The following is a 7,693-nucleotide window of genomic DNA, read 5'->3' as shown; positions in this document are numbered from 1 at the left end:
TCCTTATTTCCCTGTTGGCATACCTAATATTGTAAATTTCTAATCCTTTTTAGTCTTTGCCAGTCTAAGTGAAATTTACTTTTATTTAATTATAAGTGAGTTTAAGTATCTTTTAAAAGATATGTTTAATGATCACGTGTAGTTATTTTGTGAATTTTGTCATATTTTTTGTATATTTCCTGTAGTGGTGTTTTCCTTTATCTCAGATTTGTAAGAGAGAGAATTGTAACACATTGACTGTTAAATTTCTCTCCTTTTGTCGTTTGTCTTTTATTTTTGTTTATATAGTCACTTCTGTTCATCTTTTTCTTTATGGTGTTTATCATGATGTTATATACCTATAGCAAGGTGTTCCCCACATAAAAATTATTTTCTCCTGGTAAATGTCTTATTTTTGTTATGGATAAAGCATTAATTGCTCTGGAGACAATTTAGGATATGGTTTTGATATAGGAATGTAAATTCATTTCTTCCCAATTGGATAGCCAAATTTCACACCCCATTTATTGAATAATACGTCTTTTTTCCATTGACGCGAACTGTCATTTTTATCGTATAGCAAATCCCATATAAATCAAGGTCTATTGATCTATTGTTTTGTATCTCTATTAGTATCAGGATATTTTAATTACTAATTTATATAATATATTCTAATAAATTACAAGTCAAAAATTCATTAATCTTTTTTATATTTTTCTTGAATGCTCTAATTTATGTATTCTTTTCCAAATACAATTAAAATTAAATTTTCAAGGTTCTTAAAATGCTACATTTAGTTTTTAACTGAGTTGCAATAACTTTATTATAATTTATCACTTTATACTCTTTCCCCAGTATGGTTATGTTTGTTCTTTATTTCAGTTTGCTTTTTGTACAGTCATGCGCTGCATAATGATGTTTCAGTCAATGACAGACCATGTATACACGACAGTGGTCTCATAAGATTATAATGGAGCTGAAAAATTCCCATCACCTAGTGACATCGTAGCCATTTTAACAGCTGTACAATGCGTTTGTGTTTTAAGCTGTGTTATTACTAAAGAGTCACTAAGTTAAAAAAAGTTTATAAAATAAGAAAGTTACAGTAAGCTAAGGTTAATTTATTATTGAAGAAAGAAAAATATATTCTTATAAATTTAGTGCAGCCTAAGTGTACAGTGTTATAAAGTCTACAGTAGTGACAGTCATGTCCTAGGCCTTCACATTCACTCACCATCACTCATTGACTCAATTCCAGTCCTGCAAGCTCCATTCACGGTAAGTGCCCTCACAGTGTACCATTTTTTATCTTTTATACCATATTTTACCGTACCTTTTCTATGTTTAGATATGTTTAGTTACACAAATACTTACCACTGTGTTACAATTGCCTATAGTGTTCAATACAGTAACATGCTGTACAGGTTTGTAGCCTAGGATGAATAGGCTATACCATGTAGCCTAGGTGTGTAGTAGGCTATACGATCTAGGTGTGTGTAAGTACACTCTATGATGTTTGCACAACAACAAAATCGCCTAACAATGCATTTCTCAGAACATATTCTTGTTGTTAAGCAATACATGACTGCATTTCATTAACGGTCTTGTGTCTTTCTTGTTGGATTTATTTCTAGGCTGGGTGTGTTTATTAGTGTTGTTAATGAGCCTTCTCTCCCATTTCATTTTCAAACTTGTTATTGATTTTTGTTATATTATTCTTGTATTGACTGTTTCTCTGTACTCACTTTCTGTTGCTATTAATATATCAAATAATTTTCTTGGTTTTGCTCCAAGGAAATTATATAATTTTTGGTAAGTGATCGTACATTTTTTTCCCAATATGTATACTTCATTTCCTTTTCTTATATTCTTTCATCGGTTAGAAGTTCCACAATATTGTTGACTGATAGTGGTATTAGCAGAAAGATTTATTTTATTTATGACTTCAATGTGTTATTTTTGATATTTTAGTATTAAGCATTATATTTGCTCTGGACTTCTGAAAAATACTCCTTATCAAGTGAAGAAAGTTTGCTTCTTTCATAGCTCACTGGGAATTTTAATCAGAAGGAATGTTGAGATTTAGAAAACGCCCTTTCACCATCCACTGAAATTATATCAGCATATTTCTAACATTGCGTGATTTTTGTGTTCCTGAACAAATGTGATCAGGTGTACTACATTATTCTTTTAATCTACTGCTGGGTTTGCTGTTTCGTAATAGATCATTTTCATCTGTGCTTTTCAGAGAGATTAGCTCACGGTTTTGTGATAAATTTTTTTAAGTTTACGATATCAAAGTTAGGCTTTTTAGAGCTTTCAAAAAAAGCTTTGCAACAGTTAAATAATATAGAATTTAACTGTTTATTAAATATTAGATAAAAATTTCTGAAAAAACCAACAAGGCCCAGAACCATTTGATAGGAGTTTTGCTAAAATTTGCAGCTTTTCCATGGCTATTAATCTATTTAGGCTTCTTAGATTACATTCAGTTAAACTCAGTTGTTTGTAGTTTCCTAGGAAAAAAAATCTATTTTAAACTTTTATTTGCAGGTAAGTGTACAAATTTTATTTTAAAATTGTAATTTCCTTTTTTTAATATCCTCTTTCTCTTTCCTGATATTATATTTGTGTTCTCTTGAATTTTATTTTGGCTAGACTTACCAGGGGTTGATTTGTTTGTTTGTTCATTTTGTTTTGTTTTTACAGTTTTTTAAATAACAGCTCACTGTTTTTATCAATAAACTCTAATGTTTGGTCTTCTCTTGTTTAAATCACTGCTTTTAGATCCTTTCCTCTCTTTTGATTTATTTTGCTCTTTTTTAATTTCAGTTATATAAGTTATTTTTAACAAAATTTTTTCTAAGTTATAATTTGGCTACATCTCTTACAATTACATTATGTTATCAGGTTTTCTTCCTCTTTGTTCAGGAGTTATCTAGAAGATCGTATTTTTATCTCCAGGTGATATTGAATAGTTGACTCTTTTTAATGTTAATGTCTATGTTTATTGCATTGAATCAAAATATATTTCCTGTACGTATTATTAATTTTCAAATATATAAAATTTTTAATTACACAAGTTGCATATAAATATATTATTATTGTGAAAGAGTCATATAATGTAGATAAAGCAATTTCCTTCAGTCCCATCTCTAGTAGCAACTCTAGTTATTGATTTGTTGTGTATCCTTTCAACCTCTGTTCTGTTATTTGCATATTACCACTAGTGACTAGTACCATACTGCACTTATTGAGTGTGAACTCATCTTCCATGGAGTTGTATTTTCTAAGGATCCGTAACATCCTCTGGGGCCTTCTCATTGAGGACCTGTATAGACACGTCAGGAGCTGAGGATTTTAAGCTCTCGATGAATCAGAATCAAGACTCCAGGCACTGGATTCCTTGCATAAAGCAGAGAGCAGGGAATCACTGACACTTCTGTGAATAGGGATTGAAATTTTCCACCCTTCAGCTGGAGTTTGAGAGCTAAATCAAACTACCTGCCTTTGGGCAAGGATGAAATACATTCACATAGGTTCAGACACAGAGTCATGAAACCAAGTAAAAATTCCTTCTGATCTGTTGAATCTCATAGAGCGAAAGCAAAAATAACACAAAACTTTCAATAACAAGGCTCCAGAGCATGTGATGAACTCTAAAAATATGAAGGAGCTAATTATCATGGAAGACAAACCATGGACCCAATAAGAAGAAAAACTAATTTCCAAGGAAGTAAAAATATAAGACTCATAGAAAGAGATGTTAATATTAATATGTTTAAAATCATTCAAAGAAATAAAGAAAGTATTTGGTCCACAAAAGGAAAGCCAAGACTGGATCAAAAATAAGTGAATATAGGAAAGAACCTAATTGAAATACTAAAAGTGAAAAATACGTGGTTGTTCAAATAAGAAAAACTCATTACAAGAATTAATAGTAGGTTGAACACAGCGTAAGAGTAAACCAGTGAATTGGAAGACAGATTCGAGAAGAAAAATCTGAAATCAACACAGAGGGACAAGGAGATAGAAAATATGAAAGAGAATTTAGGGGACCTGGAGGTCTGCTGGAAGAAGTTTACTATAGGAGCCTCCAAAGAAGAGAATAAAGGGGATGAAGGAGAGGAAATCTCCAACAGGGTATGTGAACAGGACCTGGAAATTTTCTAGACACTGAATAAATATTGAAAATGCACAAACCTGTTAAATATACAGTCCACGTCTAGATACATAATATCATGCATAACATCAATAATAAAGAGAAAACCTGCAAGGTACCAAGGAGAAAGTATAGAGTATCCATAAGAAATGACAAGTAGACTGACAACAGAATCAATTAATTCTAGAAAACAATGGTAAAATATATTTAAAATAATAAAGAAAGTTTACCTTCAATTTATAATTTAATCCCTTATCAATATTATTCAAGACTTATTGCAAAATAGATTTTCCCAGACATTTAAAAACCTAAGAGAATTTATTCTCAACAGGTACCCATTGAAAGAATTATTGAAAGATATAATTCAGCAAAAAAGTATCAATACTGAAAGAAGAAACATGACACAAGAAGTAACAGGGTGTGCAAGAATCAGAGGGGCCGGCCCGGTGGCACAAGCGGTTAAGTGTGCGAACTCCGCTGCGGCGGCCCAGGGTTCACCGGTTCGGATCCCAGGTGCGCACCGACGCACCGCTTGGCAAGGTGTGCTGTGGCGGCATCCCATGTAAAGTGGAGGAAGATGGGCACAGATGTTAGCCCAGGGCCAGTCTTCCTCAGCAAAAAAAAAAAAAAGAGGATTGGGAGATGTTAGCACAGGGCTGATCTTCCTCAAAAAAAGAAAGAATCAGAAAAATATATTAGCAAATCTAAATCATCATTCACTAAGCAATAATAGAATTATACTTATGTTAAAAACAAGGTGGAAATAAAATATCTATAGTAACGTGAAACACGAGACGGAGGAAGAGGAAAGGGAAGCTAGAGAATGCTAAGGTCCTTGAGCTGTTCAAAGGCAAAACAGAGATATTGCTTAATTTTATACTTTGTGAGAAAAATATCATGGTAGATATGTATGTTAAGTTTCCAATGTCGGCACTCAAACAGTAGAAATAAAACACGTAACCTTCAAAACAGGGGAGGAAATAAAGGGGAGTCGTCAGGAAACAAAACAAATGGAAAAACTAGTCCCTTCGTGTCACATACATGGGACAACATGTATAAATTGCAGGATAAATACAAGCTGGTAAAACCACTCACATTTAAAAACATAGACATTCATATTTGACTTTTAAAGTTTGAATATTTGAAAGTGCAATTAATGAGCATGATCTAATATATTTGAATAGAATCCTACTCAAATGAAAAAAATGTTCTTCTCAATCATACATTGAACATTTACCAATATTGCCGTGTCACCAAAGAAATATAAATAAATTATAAGAATCATCACAACAGAAATCATGTCATCTGCGGACTCTGCACTGATATTAGAAATCAACATATACCAAAGCGTGCGGGATACAGCTAAAGGTCAGGAGGAATGTATTTAAAAATATGAACTATAGGAAACAAATTAGGTAAATGTTCACCTCAAATAGTTAGAAAGCAATACCCCTAAAAATTGCAGAATTAGGATAATAATAAATTTAAAGATAGAATATAATGAAATAAAAACAGACTTTGAAAAGATTAATAAGTCAGAGAAACTTCTGGTAGGGCTGATCAAGAAGAAAAAGAAGTCACACTGAAATGATATTAAGAATGATATATAAGTACAGATATGATAGAGAATTAATAAATCATGAGCTAATATATCAATAACTTTATGCTAATGATTTTGAGAAGTTAGATGAAACGGACAAGATTATTTAAAATGTAATTCATATAATTGACCCAAGTAGAAATACAAAATTTGCACAATCATTAAAGAAATTGAACTGCTGGGGCCAGCCCCGTGCCTTAGTGGTTAAGTGCATGCACTCTGCTACTGGCAGACCGGGTTCGGATCCCGGGCGTGCACTGATGCACCGCTTCTCCAGCCATGCTGAGGCCGCATCCCACATACGGCAACTAGAAAGATGTGCGACTATGACATACAACTATCTACTGGGGCTTTGGGGAGAAAAAGGGAAAAAAAGGAGGAGGATTGACAATAGATGTTGGCTCAGGGCTTGTCTTCCTCAGCAAAAAGAGGAGGATTGGCATGGATGTTAGCTAAGGGCTGATCTTCCTAACACACACACACACACACACACACACACACACACACACACACACAAAGAAATTGAACTGCTAGTCAGAATAATCCTTGACCACCCACTGCCCAAAAGACTCTGGACTCAAATGGTTTTGCAAGCAAGTTTTTAACAAGCCATCAAGAAATAGGTAACCCTTATTCTATACCAAATTTTAGAAAATTACCCAGCTTATTTTATAATCTTAATACTAAATCCAAAAATCATAGGATTAGAAATGCAAAGTGAGGCCAAACTCACTTATGTTCATGGAAACAGACCTTTGAAGTAAACATTAGCATATTTTGCCAAAGTTTATGTATGTTTAAAGGTCTTTTTAAATTGTTCAAATAATATTTTTTGGTTTCTATTTTTCTATATTACTGGGTTGAAAATTTATTTAAAATATTTCTTTCCTGATAAATACATTTAAGGATAAGCATATTCTTCTGAGTACTGTATACATTTTTTTGGTAGCAAACAACTGGGAATGGGGGTTCCAGCATCCAGGGCACTCTGACCCATGCGGCCATGGGCACTGCTCCCACCTGCAGGCTGCTGCCTGTTCTGGGGGTGCAAGTGTGCAGAGGGGTTGACTCATCTGGTTGCTCTTGCTGAAGTACCCCAACTAATCACCAAGTCCATTACTCCTGATGTCTTCTTCCTGCCCACTGCATCTGCCAACCCAGGGCATGAAGAACTCTTTTATAAATGCCTACCCTGGATGCATGTTGACTACACATTTCCTCTTCAGTTGATTGTATTTGTTTTCCATCCTTCAGTTATTCAATACAGCTTCTGATCCACTGAGGCACCTTTTTTTGTTTCCCAGAGAAGTTCTGGGTTTCTTCATTAATTATATATTTTTAGGGCACATCTGGGGATTTGAGATGGTAGAGGAAGGCTACAGCATTCAGTATGCTTTCTACTTTTGGATGAGATTTTATTTGTGATCTAGTGATAATTTTTATAAATGTTCTATATATTGGCTGATAGAGCTCTCTGTAGACTTTTAAATCATTTCTTAGTTGAGTTATTAAAATCTTTTACAGCTATATTTTTCTTACCTACTTGTTCTGACAAACTCTGCGAGAGACATTATGGTAGGCACAATAATGGCTCCCCAAAGATATCCACGTCATAACCCTCAGAACCTGTGAATATGTTAGGTTATATGGCAAAGGGGAATTAAGGCTGCCAATGAACTGACCTTAAAATGGGGATATTATCCCAGATTTTCCATGTGGGCCCAACGTCTTTTCTCATCATTATATGTAAGTTGGGCATTTGTTCTCTGTATTAACTAAAGATTATATTGGTTTTTTTGTTTTGTTTTTTTTTTTACCATCTTTTAAGTGATTGCCTTAGAAATTACAACTCATATATCAATTTTTAATTTTACTAGCCTTTGTCTTTTTTTCCCAATGTTCTCAGGGTTCCTGCTAACCCACCAAATAGGAATTTCTTCTTCTTTCCTCAA

The sequence above is a fragment of the Diceros bicornis genome, unplaced genomic scaffold (genome assembly GCF_020826845.1).
Source record: "Diceros bicornis minor isolate mBicDic1 unplaced genomic scaffold, mDicBic1.mat.cur scaffold_93_ctg1, whole genome shotgun sequence".
NCBI classification, from domain to species: Eukaryota; Metazoa; Chordata; class Mammalia; order Perissodactyla; family Rhinocerotidae; genus Diceros; species Diceros bicornis.
Note: the sequence above shows the minus strand (reverse complement) of the source record.